At 37.1% G+C, this 19,892-nt stretch overlaps 1 protein-coding gene and 1 pseudogene across 2 annotated transcripts in view; one reads left to right on the top strand and one right to left on the bottom strand.

Moving 5' to 3' along the window:
- Nucleotides 1-19,892, bottom strand: part of PDGFC (platelet derived growth factor C) — a 200,649-nt gene that overhangs the window by 126,777 nt on the left and 53,980 nt on the right. The window lies entirely within an intron of this gene.
- LOC114210094 (large ribosomal subunit protein eL28 pseudogene) overlaps nt 17,864-19,892 on the top strand; it is a 29,782-nt pseudogene continuing 27,753 nt past the window's right edge.

The following is a 19,892-nucleotide window of genomic DNA, read 5'->3' as shown; positions in this document are numbered from 1 at the left end:
ACTATATTTTACTTTAATAATCTTGACTTTTTAACTGGAGACCTTTTTTAAAATCTTTAGAGGAAGAAGTAGCCTAACTATAGTCTAAATATATAACATAAAATCTCATAACTTAGATTGCCACTCTAACTTCCTAAATGGGCAATTTAATTATCTAGTTCTCCCCCAAATTCACACTGATCCCTAGGAGTTAGGTGTCTATATAACCATGTCACAAACAATTCCAACAGTATGTTATAGTTCTGCTCATTATTAACCATCTGCTCCAGCAAGGCTAGACCCATCTTAACTATTGCAATGTGTACAGTAGGTGTTTAAACATACATTAAAAAAATTAGAAACTACCCAATTACTCTGAAAAATGTATAGTGATAACGCAACCTCCAAAATCTTGTATTCGAAAACTCATTCGTTCTCTAGTTCAGAGGCAGGTTGTAAATGGGAAATATGTTAAACAGAAGATAAAATAGACAGCATAAGGTTACAGAGTAATTGGGATTCCACCAAATAGGAAATTGAAAAGACTCTATGGTTAAAAACCCAGAAGACAGAGATCATAAAAGTTAACAGAAAAATTAACAAAAACCAAGCAATAGGCTTTTCACTCATTTTGGACAAAAGACCAAACAAGCTTGTTCTCAAAATCTTTTTCTTTAAAAAAAAAAAAAAAAACTATTAGTACAAAAGTACTATAAAACATAAAAAATGTAAATGCTTTTATGTCTAACTTGGGATAACAAATCAATAGAAAAAAAGCATGGGTGTCATAAAAGTTCTACCTATACTCCTCAAAGAGATATAAAATCTATGTATATGTCTACATGTTTATGTATATATAGTTCAATGTATATGCAAAATGCCTATGTGGTTTACACAAAATTGTGAGACTAAAACAAGTCATACAGAAAGAGAAGAGAATAAGTAACGAGGGAAGAATAAAATATTGAAACATGAAAGTTAGTAAAGTAACAGAAGAGCTGAAAATGTTGATTTATTAGGAAAACAAACATGACTCATATATTAAACATTAATGTTGCTATAATAATAATTAATCCACAGTCATTGAGTGAGTCAAAAGAAGATAACTCAGCCAAATCTCCATAAAAATTAGGTAAGATTAGAAATGATATTAGCATTTCAACTCTAGATCACAAAGAAAATGCCTAATAATGAAAATCCAGTATCAGGATTACAAAATTCTGGTTAAAATTAATCAACACAATTAATACATCAAACATAATATACCTTTCAATCAAATATATGCAGGACATAATCTTTATTGGCATAATTAAAGAATACTTAGTAACCCTATAGTGTCTAAAGATTAGATTTAAAAATCATAATTGTCTTAAGCTTTTGAGGATCAACAACTCTCAAGCCATATTTATGAGTATCTCATCTATGACTGGAAGAGTGCTAGATGCTCTCATACATTCTCATTTCCCCAAGACAACCCTGAGAGGTGACTTCTTCATTTTTGCAAACTAGACACCCAAGGATCAAGGAGTTTCTCAAGCTCCTGGTCACACAGGTCGACAGGCTGGACTATAAAGAGAAATGCTACTGACATGGATCCCTTTGGCCCTCTATCATAGCTAATACTTACAACAGAGCCAGCCAAACTAGTATCACAATTTTAAACTGGCAAATTTTAATCAACAGAGTGATATAACATTGAATATAAATGAATCAAAATTCCAGCTATATATTTAGAAAAGTCATACATACAACACATCAAGTGTGCATTGAGAGGTGAAAATAAAGAGAAAATCTGATACAGATTCCACTGTGCTATCTGAACAGCAAGTTACTATAGCAACCAAAGCAGGTGGAAAGTGGAAAGTTATTCAACCATTCAGGTACATGAAGCTCAGGGAAACAAGAACGGCCATTGAAAGACACTTCATGAAAAAACTGTGTAAGCTTTAAGTACCACCAAGCACCATATGTGGAAATAGATTTTTTTTCTGGAAGACAGATATTCCATTAAGATCTGAAATTGAGCTGAGAAGATACTAACAGTGTACCTATCGATCATCTGCTAAAATGATGGCATCATTTTTGGCAGAAATGATCTCACTCGCTTTATGAGAAGCATAATTTAATATCTACAATAAGAAAGTCAGTCAATACCCCTTGGCAGTAATCAAAAAAAAAAAAATTGTTCAATGTACAGACCTCTATGGAAAATAGGAAGTAGGAGAGAAACTTAGTTGGAGATTTAGAGGCAGTGAGATTAATTTTTTTTTTTTTAGGTTTTATCTAGGTAAACAGAAAGGCTTTTGACTCAAAAATAAAGCGAGTCTCACTTAGTGAATAATTCTCTCAAAATTATAAGCTTCATACCAGAAAGCTGTTACTCCACCTGAGATGAAAGGAAGCTTTGTGCCAAGCGAATACACCATTGACAGTTATCAAAATCTAGAACTGAGGATAATATAAATGAGTTTGGTACACACAAACCTTCCAGATCCTATACTCCTTGCTCCCTTCTTTTCCACCTCTTCACTCCAACTGCAGTTCGTGTTTCTCTTTCCTTCTCACGCCAGAGGAAGAGGTATCTGCTCCCAAGTTAAAGTTCCCCCGTTTATGCTCAGGATATAATCTAGCTTCCCATTCCTCTTCATAGCAATGATATCCAATCCTTCCCAGCTCTCAAGGAACTTATCTTTTTCTAGGAATTCCTTCTCTTTGGCATTTACACTTGCTCAAGTTACATCTCTCCTACTTACAACCCAACAAAACCAAACCAGTAAACTACAGTATTATCTACTGTATTCTCTGCCTTACTGTTCTACTGCCTGCGTTTAGAGTTTTCTTGAACATGTAGTTGATTCTCATTGTCAACATATCTTCATTAGCCATTCACTTACTAACCCAATGGCTTCCACTCCCACTGCCCCATTAACACTGCTTTACTTACGGTGCCTACTGATGTCCTAAGTGCAAAATCCAAAAGGTAAGTTTCAATCCTTGGTTCACTTGACCTATCTGCAGCATTTCACACAGCTGACAGCTTCCTCTCTCCATAACACCTCTACTGTTCTGCTACTCCTACTATCTGGTTACTCCTTCTCTGAAGTCCTGATTCTCTGTGTCTCTTTCAGTATTGGTATTCTCTGTAAAGTACATCTTATGTTTTGTATTCCTTACTCTAAATGATAATCTTTTTTTTAAATTTTATTTTATGTTATGTTAGTCACCATACATCACATCATTAGTTTTGATGTAGTGTTCCACGATTCACTGTTCGCGTATAACACCCAGTGCTCCATGTAGTACGTGCCCTCTTGAATACCCATCACCGGGCTGACCCATCCCCCCAACCCCCTCCCCTCTAGAACCCTCAGTCTAAATGATAATCTAATCCCATTGCCTCAACTACCCCAACTTGGCTGCTATCTTCCAAATAGTTCATTTCTAGGCTTAGGATCATGGCCTTCTATCTCTAAATAAATACTGATCATCTTTATTAAAGAAATAACCAGAATACCTGAACCAAATACGTGTAAAACTTACAGCCTCATCTTCCCCATCCACTTGGCTACTGCTCTCTGATATCAATCATCTCTACTTTCATCTAACGTTCTTCTTCAATCTTGATCTTCTGAACATTTACTATTATAAATTCTTACTAGAATGCATCCTCAGTTTTAGTCTCTTTTTCATGTAACTCTTGAGTGACATACCTAAAACGCAGGCTCAAATTTCATAGTTGGCACCCTGTCAATGAAAGAGCAATGTCATTTTTTTAACAATCTTTTTTAAAGGCCCACCTTGTGCCAAATACTCTGTTATATGTTATGCAAACTAGAATCTCCTAGCGTCAGAACCATCATTATTTACAGGAAGGGAAGAGTTGAGAAACTAGGATAGGTAGATTGATAGAGATAAACATGAGGCATCGGGGGGAGGGTAACAGGTAAGACTTTGAGATGAGAAGCTACTGTATTTGTCTTAAAAAATAAGCAAGAATGAACTAAAGAAGAGGCCAGGGAGGTGAGTGGAGAGGGCAGAGAATGAAAAAAGATGAGACTGACAAGTGAAGAACGGGCTTTCCATACCTAGTTAAAAAGCTTGTATTTTTTCTAATAGACTGATGATTCTCAAGTTGTATTATGTACATAAATACCCAGGGTGTTTCGTATAAATAGTTATCTGGGACACATTCCTAGAGATTCTGATTCATCAGATCAGAGTCTCTGCCAGGGAATTTGCATTTTTAACAAGGACCAAAGGTGGATTTGATATTGGGAGATCCTTGGAACATATAAAATGTTTTTAGGGATAGTAGGAAGTCATGAAAGTGTTCTCAGCACGCACACATAATGGTCATATTTGCTTTTGGTGGGTCTCTCTAGAAAGTATGTGAAGGACTTATATTAAAGAGTAAGCCTGGGGCGCCTGTGTGGCTCTGTCAGTTAAACGTCCAACTCTTGATTTCGGCTCAGCACTGGGCATGGAGCCTGCTTGGGATTCTTTCTCTCCCTCTCTCTCTGCCCCTCCCCCACCTCTGTCCCCAAAAAAACTTAAAAGAAAAAGAGAAAGAGAGAGTAAGCCCAAGAAAGGGAGGCCAGCAAGGACACTGCAGCAAGTGGGGAAAGAGGAACTGAGGGCCCAGACTTAGTTAACGGTGGCAAAGGTGGAAAGAGATCCCATGCTCTAAATCTATGGAAGTATGAAACAGGTAGGAGTAAGTGAACAATTATATATTGGTGGTGAGGGAGAGACAAGAATAACAGCCAGGTATCTAGAATAAAGTAAAAGATGTCTACTTTTGGACATGCTATATTCACAGTGATACCAGGACAAGGGCAGCAGGATATAGAAATCTGACATGCACAGGAATAGGCTGGGTTGGGTCGCACTCAATGATTTCAGAGTCATCAACAAAAAGATGAGTAACGAAGACCATGATAACAGACGCGCTCATACAGGAAGTCAAAAATTCAGCATGCCACACAAGACACTTTATAATCTAACTCCTGACTACTTCTTCAACTTCTTGTTTTTTAACTGTCTACTACCACATCTTGTCATCAAATGTATTTGTGATTTTTGTCATATCTCAAACAAAAATAAAAGTTCAGAAAATACCATAATGAAAAATTAGTATCTACTATTCAGCTTTAACAAATCTTACTATTCTGCCAAATTGACTTGTCAGAGAGAGAGAGAGAGAGAGCACAAGGAGGGGGAACGGTAGAGGGAGAGGGAGAAGCGGGCTCCCCGCTGAGCAGAGAGCCCTATGTGGGTCTGGATCCCAGGATGCTGAGATCATGACCTGAGCCAAAGGCAGACGTTTAACCGACTAAGCCACCCAGGCATCCCTGCTTCAGAATTTTTAAAAGAAATCAGTTCTTGAAAGTTGAAGACCCTGTGTTCCCTTTCAAATGCCCATATTCCCCTTGCCTCCTAAGAGATAACTTTCATCCTAAATTTGGTTTTAATCATTTTTTGCATGTTTATACTATCCCAATTCGTGTATATTCAAAACATATGTATGCCTTTGCATGTTTCCGCACTTTACATAAATTCTAGCAAACCATAAGGATCACCCCCACTTTATTTTTTTAAATTCAATGTTATGTTTTTGAGGTTTATCCACGTAAAAAACACTCTCGATTACTGAATTGCTGTATAATACACTGTACAAAGTTACCATAGGTTATTCATTCAATTTCCCCTGATGGGCTTGTAGGTGGTAAACAACAATCTATTTACATTCCATACACCAGGCAAACCAACAGCCTGTGGTACCTGACATTGACAGGTGCACTGACATCCTGCCTTGGTTCATCTCTTTACTTCAAATACTCTTTCCAGCATTAGCATTATCAGCATATTAGCACAAAGTATTTTTTCCTATTTGGCTTCCTTAAAACTTATCTTTCAACTATGAGGATAAAAAGAGGCATTCAATAATTATTTACTGAGTGTATAAAGTGTCTTTAGTTCCTGAAGATTAATTTATAGAGTCCCTACTATGTTTCAGCTTTAGACTAACATAAAGTGGTTTCAAATACATCCTACACCCCTGTCACTAAGAGTGAAGAAAGAAAACAACAACAAAATAATAATGACAAAAAGTGTGTCTGTGGGTGTATAATACACACAGATGTATACACAGATGTATATGTATCCTATGTGTGTGTATATGATACAGGGTGACAGGGCAGTTACTTAAAGAAATCTTAAGTTTTTAGAGAGATGAAATACTAAACCCACAAAATAACAGAAAGAATATGACTATGAAATAAAGTAATTTATGGAACAAATTAAACATCAACTTTCTATAATAAAATAATGCATTGATGAGCAATGTCATGTATGTATATGTATACACATTTAAGTCTTAATGGTTGAGTACATTACCAATGAAAACAATTAGAAGACCACACCCAACTAAGCAAAGGTGATAGAATAGCTTGTCACAAGAATCTATGTTCCCACAGAGTGAACTGAAGTACTTCTTCTACATCTATACTTATCACAAATAATACACACTAGCAAGTAAACATGACACAGTTCTCACCTATGAACAACAGAAAAATATATCCAAAATTTAAAACTAAAAAATAACACATAGCAAGTTCAGAAACAGATACTAAGAACGAAAGTGACTCAAAAATAAAAGAATGAGTTTGATAAAACTAATTAAATAGACATGGTAATTCAAGACAACACACTTGTCAAATTATAGAATTAGAAGTAAAGCCAGGTGTACAAATAGTGCACCTTACGAAATACCAGGGAACAGACTGGACAATTCATTTTTGTAAGACTAATAATTCAGTGGGATCTCTTGACATGATTTCAAGATTAAAAAATATGGCAAAATCTAGGTAGAGAAAATAAACAATTACACAGGTTTGGCAGCAAGAAGAAAGAAAGCAAGACTTCAGAAGCAAAGTTGATGCAAGTTTTTTTAAGCCAATTTTAGTCCCACTAGTGTGATCTAATGTTCAAAATGATAGCAGTCTTTGAGAACCCGGACTCACTCATGTCTTGCTACTAATCCAAAACCAAGTAACCTAAAAAATTAAAATACCTGCAAAAAGTGTAATAATTGAATTGGTAAATGAAAATGAACTTTACTGGTCATACTGTTGCAATGAAATGACAACATTTAATTTATAGGTAAAACTGGATTAAATTGGAATTAAAATGGAAGGGTGGAGCTAGGAGAGGATCATTCACCTTTATTTGAACAAAGAACTGAGTTCTTTGTCAACTTAGATTTTCAGCCCTGTGGTGCTCCTAAATTATCATGTGTAATGGGTGAAAGCTCATGGAAAGGAAAAATATCATGCCTTAAATCCTTTTTCCATCAATCTTTAATAGTGACTTTAGGCAAATTACTTAACTTTACCGAGTCTCCAACACCTATAAAACAGGGCTAACTATACCTTCTTAAACCATTGTGAACATTAAAATAGCACATTGAAAGTGTCCTGTATTCATGGTTCCCTTGCCTATTAAACACTTGTCTTTCCTTAGCAAAAATAGCCACTATTTATCCATCTCCCAAAACACTAGATCCATCATTTATAAGATCCAAATAATGAGAATTACTTATCTCTTAAGATTTTTATGTGGCAGGGCGCCTGGGCGGCTCAGTTGGTTCAGCGACTGCCTTCGGCTCAGGTCATGATCCTGGAGTCCCGGGATCGAGTCCCGCATTGGGCTCCCTGCTCAGCAGGGAGTCTGCTTCTCCCTCGGACCCTCCCCCCTCTCATGTGCTCTCTCTCTCTCATTCTCGCTCTCTCAAATAAATAAAATCTTTAAAAAAAAAAAGATTTTTATGTGGCATAAACTTTGGAGGATATGAACAAGCTTTAAGAAAATTTAATCTGTGCTGTGTTCAGGTCCTTTATAGCTGTTCCAACTAATGACTCCAACCAGCAACTCAAATGTAGCTCTTCCATGAGGCCCTCCCTGACTACTAAAACAGCACCTACCAACCAGCATACCTGTCTCTCTAATCTGTTCCTCTTGCTTCATTTTTCCTCTTAGAACACCTCACCTCTTGACATATCTACACTCATGTGTCTATTGGTTGCCTATCCCCACGGGAATGTAAGCTCCAGGACAACGGAGACTTCTGGGTCATTTACTGCAGAATTACTAGCATAACAGGCCCCCAATAAGCATTTGCTGAATAAAAGCATCAATTAAGAAGAAAATTACCTAGAGACATCTCTTAAAAAGATAATTATATTTAGAGTAAATGGAACATTGAGAGAGGAAAATCAACCTTGCTTAGATTCCCATATCTTAGCAACACTAGTATCTTGCAAACATGGGGCTGTTAGAAGCAGATTCTGGGCCTCTTTTGTATGTATGTGAAATATAAAAGGATTGAGATGTTGGAGCTGGCAAAATCTTGGAATAGGTTTAGAAACAGAAATAAACACTGATTTCAAATGAAGCCCTCAAACTTTACTAAATGATTTCATCATAATTTTTTAGCAAATAGAAGTATGGCAATTTGAGAGCACCTGCTGAATAATGATGATCTTATATTGAGTGTTTAGTACATACCAGACATTGTTATAGATTTTTTATATTTGTGATTTCATTGAATCCTCACTAAAACCCTGAGTGGCTTCAGTTATCACCCTTGAATTCTGCTCATCTGCAAAACACACCTTGCTATGGCATTTCACTTAATCGCATGTTTATTTCTCATAGACAAGGTAGTTAGTTGCTCATAATTTACAGATGTGTAAACTGGAACTGTGACTCAAGAGATTAGTAAAATTTACCCAAATAACACGGACACTTAGGTACCAGAGTCAGGATTCATATACCAGCCTAAACTTCAAAGCTTCTTAATTCATCTAAAATACTAAATGTCCACTCCAAAATTTTATAAAGGGAATCTTCTAAACTATCAAGTGGTTCAATTTAGAGTAGAAAATATCTCTGCAGCTCTCCTCTCTCCATCAACCCTTTAGAAAGAGTTGCATCCAATCTCGGATTCATTCCCAGAGAAATACTATTTGTGCAGATACCAAAGTAAATCAATTTGGAGTTTAAAGAGCTCAGCTTTATTTTAATTATATTAGAAAAGGCTTCTGTATTATCCAAGGGGCATGCAAAGCACACATTCTATCTCTGAGATGGAATAAAGAAATATAATTGTCATACACTTTCTCACATTTATATACTGCAGATACACCACCTCAAACATATATCTTAGCTCTGTTTAGAGGTCCACTATGCAGATGTGTTGGTGGCCCAAAGATAATACATGAAATGCACTGTTATGGGGAGAAAGATGCTCCTTCCTTTGTCTGCTAGTGTTGTGTGTGTAAGTATACAGAGAGACATACATTTATAATCCACACATATGCATTTATGTTTATGTCTATATGCATACATTTTATATATATATATATAATACACTTTATATATATATATATATATATATATATAATACACTTTCCATGCTAGCACTTCTGCAGCCATAAGGTCAGAAATTTTAAAAACAAACAAAATATTTCATATGCTCATTTTACCAAACACTACAAATCACTTAAAAATACTGCTTGCTTATATTTCTTAATGCCCTAAATTTTGAAAATGATCAACTTAAATCTTTTCTGCTCTTTCTTTTCATCAAAATTATATCTTTTGTTAAAGATGGTAATTGAAATTCAATTTCTATTTCTTTGCTTAAAATTCTGCAATGTTTATGGCTCCTGGTGAAGGGTGGTTTGACCTACTTTTGTGTAACATAAAGTGGGAACAACCACTTTCTCCCTTTGATTTACTGTATTTTTTACAATCACTTGTAGAATATGTATACAATGGAATGTAAAACTATAATCTTAAGAGTAGACAGATGAATAATGAGAGTTGAGTTCCTGGATTTTCACTGTGTTGTTAATTATGAATTCTTGGAAGGTAGCTTAGGGGGATAGTTTAAAAAAAAGATTTATGATGTACTTTAAAAAAATTCTGAGCATGGACAAAAGTTATCTTTGAAGTTTGGGGATATAATCAAAGTGGAAATAGACTTCTGATTCATAATACTCTTAAAATTTCCTCTTTACAGACATGGGTTTCTGACTATCTTCTGCATTGTTTTAATAGAGTCTTAGGAAGAGAAGACTGAGCAGGCTCAACTTGTGGCTCAATTAAATTTGGCAACTGGGATTTTTGTCCTTAATTACATGTAATTTTGAAATAAGCTTTTTTATTTTAGAAAAGTTTTAGATTAACAGAAAAATTGTGAAGACAGTACAGAGTACCCATAAACCCTAAACCTTGTTTCCCTATGTTTAACATCTTAACATTCCTATGCTACATTTGTTATAATGATGGCATTATAGTCCTTACAAGAGGTAGGGAGATCAGAAATCTTTCTTACTGGGCCATGTGAGGACACAGTGAGAAGGCAGCTATCTGCAAACCAGAAAAAGAGCTCTCACCAGAGAACCAAATCTACTGCAACCTTGATCTTGGAATTCCCAGCCTCCAGAACTGTGAGAAACAAATTCCTGGTGTTTAAGCCACCCAGTCTATGGTATTTTGTTATGGTCACCCAAGTAAATGAAGACACCTGGGATATCACGTCTGTTCCATCCACCACACTGTGCATCAAAAAACTGGAAAAAAAAAAAAAAAAAACTGATGTGGATGTAGCCAAACACGTGTCATGATAGAAATTAAGTCTTTACTGAAGGAAAAAAATGTACTTTGGTCCGATAAACAAAAAAAAACAATAGTTTTGTTTATTAACTGTATTTATGTTGCTCAGAGCGTATGCATGTTTGGAGCCCACCCCCCACTACACTATGAGAATTTACTACTACAAAGACTTAAAAATAAGCATGGACCAAAAAGAGATTAACAATAGATTCTTAAAGAGACTCATAAAGTTGAAAAACAGGGGCGCCTGGGTGGCTCAGTTGGTTAAACGACTGCCTTCAGCTCAGGTCATGATCCTGGAGTCCTGGGATCGAGTCTCACATCGGGCAACCTGCTCAGCGGGGAGTCTGCTTCTCCCTCTCCCGCTCCCCCCTCTTGTGTGTGCTCTCTCTCTCTCATTCTCTCTCTCAAATAAATAATATCTTAAAAAAAAAAAAGTTGAAAAACAGTACCTGCTGTCCTTCCAACCTTTCAACCCTTCACTCACTCCCCTTCCCTCAATGGGTGACATCTTACAGAAGTATAGGAAAATCTCAAAACCAGGAAACTGCATGGGAATAACACTGCTAACTGGACTATAGACTTTATTCAGTTCTCCACATGTACTCGTTTGTGTGTGCGCGCGCGTGTGTGTGTGTGTGTGTGTGTGTCTGTTAAATCTGTATAACTTGATCCCATGTATTGATTCTTCTAACCACCACTGCAGTCAGGCTTTCCAGGGCCACAAAGGTGTTCCCTCATGTCACTCTGCTATTTCCCATTCTCCACCCCCAGCCTGTCCTTGGTCATTTAGAGGATACTATATAAATGGAATCATGTATCATATATCTTTTAAAACTGGCTTTTCGCTAAGCATAATACCCTTAGGATCCATCCAAGTTATCAATAAAACTATGAAAATTCATCTACGGATTTTTTTTTGTGAGAACATAGCTTTCATTTATCTGGAATAAGTGCCCAAGAGTGCAATCTCTGGGTCATATGATAAGTACATGTTTAGTTTTATAAGAAGCTGCCAAACTATTTCCCAGAGTGGCTATAGCATTTTACATTCCCTCCCATGCTCCCGCACCTCCTAATACCATCATATGGGGAGTTAGGACTTCAACATATGAATCTGGGGGGGATGCAAACATTCAGTCCGTAACAACTACAAAGTGACAGAGATAAGAAATGAATCCAATTTTGTCTGACTCCAGAATTCCTTAAGCACCATACATGTGTAATTATCCTAAATGGACATCTAAATAGTAAAGTGTAAGACATGAAATATTTGAGAATGTGTCTACACAGTTAACGCACCATGCACTGTTAAGTAAAAGTTCTATTTCCTATCAGTAGATATGTTTGTGATTTATATATGATAGTAGGATGACTGGAGAATTAACTAATTATAGTTAAGCAACAAATACCTCTATTCTTTGGCAGACATTAAATGATTCTGGATCAAATTTTTAATACAAAAAAAGAAGACCAGATTAGAGAGTCTGGATTTGAGAGAATAAGGAGAATTTTGTAAGGATTTAGGCAAATAAGTAAATAAATAAGGAGACAGAGAATTTAATATAGAACTTGGAAAGTGATTTTCTTTTTCCTAGAGGTCAGGAAGAGATTCTAGTACGAGAACCAGGTATCCAATTCTTAGCAAGCTAGATGAAAAAATCAAATTGAACAAGGGAAATCCTAAGGATCTCATTAAAATTGAAAATAACTGGACTTTTCATATATTTCATTTGGCTGAATTTGCCATTTGAGAAATAAACCGGTAAACTCCTTCAAGGCCAGGCATCCTGTTTTTTTCAACATTAAATCTGCTACAACTGGGAACTCAGTCCCTCATATAGAGTAGATACTCAAATGTTCAGATGTTTGTTAATATTAGGCTTTTATTGTTTGGGAAGTGACTACTGCACTTAAGGCATGTGTCCTTAGAAAATGCCCCTGTGCCCTCCTTAATGTGCCTCCCTCCCTTTCTTCTTTCCTCCCTCCCTCCTTCCTTCCTTTCAGGTAGGTAAGGAAATTATATGGAGACATGTGTGTCTAAAGTGAGGTCACAAAAGTATCCCTAAATTCTGACGATGAGCAGCATTCTAACAGCCTACCATGAATTAAGTTGGCATCATTTGTCTACTCCAATGAGATTACACAAGAAAAGGTATTTTAATAGAAGAAATCAATCATAATCTTAAGAGGGAAAAGAGGCAAACTCCAGAAGTATATAACTGTCAATATCATAGGTTTAAATTTTTCTCTACGTTGGGGGTATTCAGATTTTTCGTGTCCTACACAGTAGGATGCCACATAGTCTACAAGTAATTTTGTTTTAATTATAAACTAAAATAAAAAATGCTGCTAAAAGAGCTGGAGGGGGAAAAGAAAAAAAAACATTAAGAGATATTTTCCCTTCATTTTTTAAGACTACAGTCTTTTGAGACAGAACCCACATCCATGCTTACATTTTAGATGCAGGTTTACAGCTGGGAAGTTGCTCCCAAGACCCACTAACAAAAAAACCCAAAGGTAAAGTTTAGGTTAAAAAAAATCTGCCTCTTAAAAGCTAGTCTCCTTTGTCACCCCTCTTCTTAAAAGAGTAAAGGAGATCCTGAAAGACTGCACAGATATCCTGCGCATCTACTAGCATTTACATATCAAACATGTCCCTGATGCGGAGCTATGCTGAGCACTTTTTCTGGGGCGCCTGGGTGGCTCGGGTCGTGGTCCTGGGATCCAGCCCCACTTCGGGCTCCCTGCTTGGCGGGAAGCCTGCTTTTCTCTCTCCCACCCCCCCCTTCTTGTGTTCCCTCTCTCGCTATGTCTCTGTCAAATAAATAAATAAAATCTTAAAACAAACAAAAGCAAACAAACAAACAAAAAAACCATGTCCCAAGTCCAGTTCCTATTTCCACCTTCCAGCTAAGCCACAGGCCATCTAGAGCTCAAGAGTCAAGAATTTATTTTTTGGAACAGCTTTATTAAGATACAACTTGCAACCATCCAATTCACCCACACGAAGTGTATAATTCAATAGTTTTCGTATATTCACAGTTTGCAGCTCAATACATTTTAACTCATTCATTTGGTATTAGTATGGGGTTGCTGCCATTTTAGTTTACTTTTTAAAAATTACCAATTATTCTTATCATCATTTCATAAAATATATCAACAAGCACTGAGACTACTGCCCTTCCCCCAAAAAAGTATCTAATTAGCCAATGCCTGTATACATCAGCACATGGGAAACGACCTTCTCCTAATTTTTTAAAATTTAGTTTGAACATCTAGGCTTCATCAAGGTTGAGACTTTGGACTGCAGACTGGCAAAGCTCAAGGAGACCTGCTATCAAGTCTCTACCCCGTGCTACTATAATACTCAGGCACACAAAAAGCCTTTATAAAATGGAATATTACTCAGCCATCAGAAAGGATGAATACCCACCATTTGCATCGAAATGGTTGGAACCGGAGGGGATTATGCTAAGTGAAATAAGTCAGGCAGAAAAAGTCAATTATCATATGGTTTCACTCATATGTGGAACATAAGGAATTGCATGGAGAACATTAGGAGAAGGAAGGGAAAACGAAGGGGGGGAAATTGGAGGGGAAATGAACCATGAGAGACTATGGACTCCGGGAAACAAACTGAGGGTTTTAGAGGGGAGGGGGGTCATGGGATGGGGTAGCCCGGTGATGGGTATTAAGGAGGGCACGTGTTGCAATAAGCACTGAGTCTTATACGCAAATAACGAACCATTGAACAATTCATCAAAAACTAATGATGTAGAGTATGGTGACTAACATAACATAATAAAAGAAAAATATCCAGGAAAAACAAACAAGCCTCACACTTACTACACAATAAAACAATTATAGACACAAAAGAAAGTTGTGGAATTCTCTCTCCACACCCAGGCTGAAACATCAGCACTGCAGGAGAGGTTCCAGTAAATAGAATTTGAAAACCACCTTTGAATTATCTTAATGCCATCACATTTGCGTAACAACAATGCTAAAATTTAAATAGGAGGTAGAGTTCTATTTCTAGCCTTGAGTCTGATCTTTCACTTACATATTAAAAAAATAGATATAAAAATATCTCCTAAGTGGGGTTGTAAAATATGTCTTTCGAAATATTTATTTGGGAAAATCTTGAACAAATTAAGTTAATCCATCTTTAACTCACCTAATTGACATGAGTTAAACTCAATGGAATATTTTGCTTGTATATGGAGTTTTTAGCTTTTCAAAATTCCAGAAGGTTAAAAAAATTCTGCATGTACTGTAAATAATACTTTTTTGTTTTCATTAGATTCTCAAATAGATCCACACTTCAAACCATCTGTCTGTTCCAACATTTGGAAAAGTTTTAATTTTTTCCCATCTAATTAAAGTCCATTAATGAGAGGAAAAAAAAGCTTTTTAAATTTTAGATGCCTGCTTAAGGGCATTTACTTTTTTCAGTACTAATCTAGTGTACAAAGTTGACATTGCCAAATAAACCAAACACTTAGGCCACATCACCTTTAAGGCATAATTTAATACACTTTATTATTTTTTGTCTCAGAGGCATTTTTAAATTTGGTTATTCTTAAAGTTGTTTCTCCTTAGAAATAACTATTCTTGAAGAATCTACTCTAAGAAATTATAATTGTGGGGTGCCTGTGTGGCTCCGTTGGTTAAGTTTCTGCCTTCAGCTCAAGTCATGATCCCAGGATCCTGGGATCTGGTCCCCTGTGGGGCTTCCTGCTCAGCAGGGAGTCTGCTTCTCCCTCTGCCCCTCCTTCCACTCATCCTCTCAATTTCTCTCTCATATAAATAAAAATCTTTAAAAAAAAAGAAATTATAATCTTTTTAACACTACAGATATGCAATAAATAGGGAGTTCAAGAGCATATATGTCCATTTAGGAAAAATAAAGAAGAAAATAAGAATTAGAAAGGTTATATCTATAGATCATGTGCCTTAGATAATTATTGAGTATTTCTAAACTAATTTGTTATACTGAACATCCTTGAAAAGTAAAATTCATAAAGTTATCAAAAAAGACATTACCAAACTTCCTAAAAGAAATTTCCTCGAATGTACATTTTAAAATATTTTTTGATATTGGACCAATTAAGTTGTATGGTAATAAAGGTATGGCCAAAAAGAAAAGTGATTTTACAATGACTTCACAAGTATGAACATGTTTCCAATGATATTTATTAAGTGCCTTCTTTCAGACCTATAAAAATGTTCACTTGTTTCCAAATACACATCCAATCTGATATAGACAATGTAAGCTTTTGAATGAGTAAAGTATACAGTTTAAACTTTTTTCTTTTTTTATGTCAGGACATCTACAAAAGTAAAGCAAAGCATTATCTTTTAAAGCAGTCCTGCTTTAACAATCATATTGTCTCACTTATTACAAATTTAAAAAGCTAACAATTCAATAGAGAAAAGTACATGTCCTTCTTTCTATCCAGAGGTAATCACTCACTTTCTTAAATGACCCCCACATTTCATCATTTTAATCTGAGTAGGGAAACTGCGGGTATGGAAAATGGACCAATCCAAAGAGCTTATGTAGAAGTTTTCTGAAACTCCAACTGAAGAGAGAGAGTCATTCCAGAGAAGGAAACAGTCCCAGTGATGGCCTGGTTCCACTTCCTCACACGCTGCCCATTCTGTTCCTCTTTGTCTTCCTCCTCCCCTGGGATCCAGCTTAACAGACTGCAAATCACCCTCAAGGAGCTACCTTCCTGGCCTCTGTCCTTAGTAGGAAGGACAGAGGATAAGGAGAGAAGCTGGGGATCAGAGAGAAGGCCCCCCACAATATCATTAGACCCCCAGTAGATAATGGGCACAGAGAAGCCATGTCCACCTGAAACCAATTACAGTCCCCTGTAACTTCCTATAGCCATCTGAAGAGTGACCAGGCAGTATTTTTTTTTTTTAAAGATTTTATTTATTTATTTGAGAGAGAGAGAATGAGAGATAGAGAGCACGAGAGGGAAGAGGGTCAGAGGGAGAAGCAGACTCCCCGCTGAGCAGGGAGCCCGATGTGGGACTCGATCCCGGGACTCCAGGATCATGACCTGAGCCGAAGGCAGTGGCTTAACCAACTGAGCCACCCAGGCGCCCCGTGACCAGGCAGTATTAATTTGGACATGGTTACCTGTATGAAACTTTACTGGAATTTCAAATTATCTTAGCTCTTTAAAAACATAACTGTTCTTACTAATATATAAGTCTAAGATCAACTTCTCTGTTTTAAAATTTTAATGTATCTAACAATATGTTAGGAAAGTAGGCCTCTGCCTAAACATGGTCTCATTCAGTCCCCGGAACAATTTTGTGAGATGGATAGCATTATCACTGTTTCTACAGATGGAAACATTGAGGATACAGATCAAATAACTAAAAATGGTAGATGGGAGTTTGAATACAGAAGAGTCTGACTCCAAATTCTGCATGCACTCCAAACTTTGTCACTAGCTCAAGAAAAAATGTCTTTAGCTTCAAGATAATTGTTAAATTTGCTTAAATCAGCAGACTTCCCCAGTTAAAAGAAAAATCAAATGATCTGAGAAAGTATTTGTATTTTAGTAGTATAAGTAAATTCTGCTTTAGAAAAGATTAAAAAGGAAAGGAAAACTCACACACTCGCGTGCACACACACACACACACACACACACACCCTGTAGTTTGTCCTGTGAGTGGGGAACAGTTCTGCCTAAGAATTTGCTCTGGCCCAACTTAAATCAAACTGTAACTGCAAACCTTTTCCTACTCTTTTTCTGGTTCTAACAGTGTATGGTCTGGTAGATGGTTCTTTTGTTTGGGAAAATATAACAAACAACTGTACATGCCAAGGTATGTTGGAGTCTAGAGGTTAGAGAATGAGAGTTAAATTTCTCTGCATAACAAAATAACAAAAATTTGTAACCTGGGGAGACAGAAGTGAGATAGAAGATGCATGAAAATAGAGAATGGGCCCCTCAAACACCAAGAACATAACTGGAAGCTGGGCCTATGGAACAAGACAACCGATAAGATAATCACCATGTGAAGAGCAGAAATTTTAAAATTCCTTAGCAATTTTAAGTTGTTTTCTTCCCTTAACCATGCTGAGTCTGCGTTCTTTACTTATCCCCAAGGCTGCAATTAAAGTCTGTAATACATAACAACTTTGTGCTAGTGAAGAAGAGAGGAGCTGTCCCAGATGTGCGGCAAAGCTGCAGAAGGTGTGACGGCAAGGCTGACCGGAGTGGTGATCGAGAATGCAATCGAGCTGCAAGCACATGTTCAGAACAGGTATCCAGAGAATACATCCTCAGACCCTAACCTCAAAAATACTGAGAGTGATGCTGAGCTGCCCATAATAAATGGGATGGGGGTATTTTGGGTGTTAAAGGAATGTAATCCTAGAAGTCTGGAGAATTTGGTGGGTAAGTATGACTTTTGAAAAAGAAGAGGAGGGAGGGAGAAGCAGGAGGAAAGGGAGGAAGTAAGAAGAAAGGGAGGAAGGAGGAAAGAAAAGAGAAGGAAGGAAAGAAGGAGAAGGAAAGGAAAGGAAAGGAAAAAAGAAAAAGAAGAGAAAGGAAAGAAAAAGAAGAGACAAACACTGAACTAGAAGGTTTTCCCCCTTGGTGATCAAGCCAGGGGACAGAAAGACGTTTCCAGCGGGATGCCTGAATTTTTAAACTTAAAATGGCAAAGTAAACTAATCGGACCTCTATGATGAAAGATCAGGAAATAACAGAGCTGGAAGAGTCTTCAGAGGTCATCTAGTTCAGTCCCTCCATTTTTATCAAAGAGGAAAGTGATTTCCAAAAAAGCACCTGCCAATGTCTTACAGCTTTTTACTGACAACTCTCCTGATTCTTATTTCAATATTCTTTTCTCTCTACTACTCATCTTTGGAAGCTTATTACAAAAAAAAAAAAAGTAATTTAAGAAAAATACTCTCAACCTGCCACTTATAAGCCTGTTAGGGAACTCTGTTATTAAAAGAAATCCAGATAACTATTTCTACTGATTTGAGTTGCCTTGGTTCATATTTCTAATTTTTCTCTGACACATAAGCTGTTACCTCAAAATTCTGCTCTCCCCAGAAACTCTCTTCACACACACACACACACACACACACACACACACACACACACACACACGCATGTACATGTCTTTATACTCACAGCAATGTAACTGTTACAATTGCCAACTGATGCAATAAACTGCTAATTGGCAATCCTAGGTGTGGAGACCACTGTGCTGGACATGGCCCAGGCCTGGCCCTCAGGGGCTTCCGCCTAGTAAGACACTAAAAAATGACAATCACTACAATGAGGGCTATTACAAAATGTATTGTAAGGGTGCCCAGAGGAGAGGCACCCACAGGGTTGTTGGACCTATCTCCCACAGATTCACTGTTTTGGTGGTGGTGTGTGTGTCCCTGGTTTCCTGTTCAGTTCCTGTACAAAGTGTGCATTCAGTTAAATATTGTCCACAGGTAGTGAATTTTGAAGGACAGAATCTGTTTCACCCCCACCTCCAATCTATAATATCCATTCATTATTCGTTCAGTGCCTAACATATCCAAATAATAAAATAGGCATTGACAAGACAACACTGAACAAAATGTACCCAGGTTCATTCTTCTAGAAATTTCAATATACTACAAATATAAAGAAGTAGCAGATAAATAACACATGTGTGACTAAGTGCCAGTATGATGAATGACATCATATGTATACCATGTATGATGAAATGGCACGAACCTCAAAAGACTCATGATTTTGAATAAAGTAGGAAGTGTCCTTGGAAACTCATGACCATGGCTCCACGTTTTCATGCAGAGATGTGGGAGAATGAGTTGCAACAGAAGTGAGCCACTTAATGGAAGAAGGTGGAGGAAACGTTTTTAAAAGAGGATGAAGGTGAAAGAGCCGGAGTCCATTGGAACAGCGCTGGGGAGGAGGTGTTGTGCATGGGCCAATGGAAACACCTGGGAAGAAGCGGAGCGCTGGGAAGTTGGGTCAAGAAAGAAGAACAAGGGAGAAAGTGTGAGAACATGAGAAGGTCACATCACAATCATTCCGGAAGTGAGAAAAATGCCAAGCAATCCCATCCACCCTTACCGCTGCCTTTGTAGAGGAGTCGCCTTCTCCTACCTGAATTACTCGGTGGTTTCCTACCTGCCCACTCTACTCTCTGGTTTTGCTCCTGCCCACCCATTTTCTACTCTTCACACA

The sequence above is a fragment of the Eumetopias jubatus genome, unplaced genomic scaffold, assembly GCF_037043125.1.
Source record: "Eumetopias jubatus isolate StellerSeaLion01/CBP00866 unplaced genomic scaffold, mEumJub1_p1.0 scaffold_2, whole genome shotgun sequence".
NCBI classification, from domain to species: Eukaryota; Metazoa; Chordata; class Mammalia; order Carnivora; family Otariidae; genus Eumetopias; species Eumetopias jubatus.
Note: the sequence above shows the minus strand (reverse complement) of the source record. Positions and strands in the feature narration are given on the sequence as shown.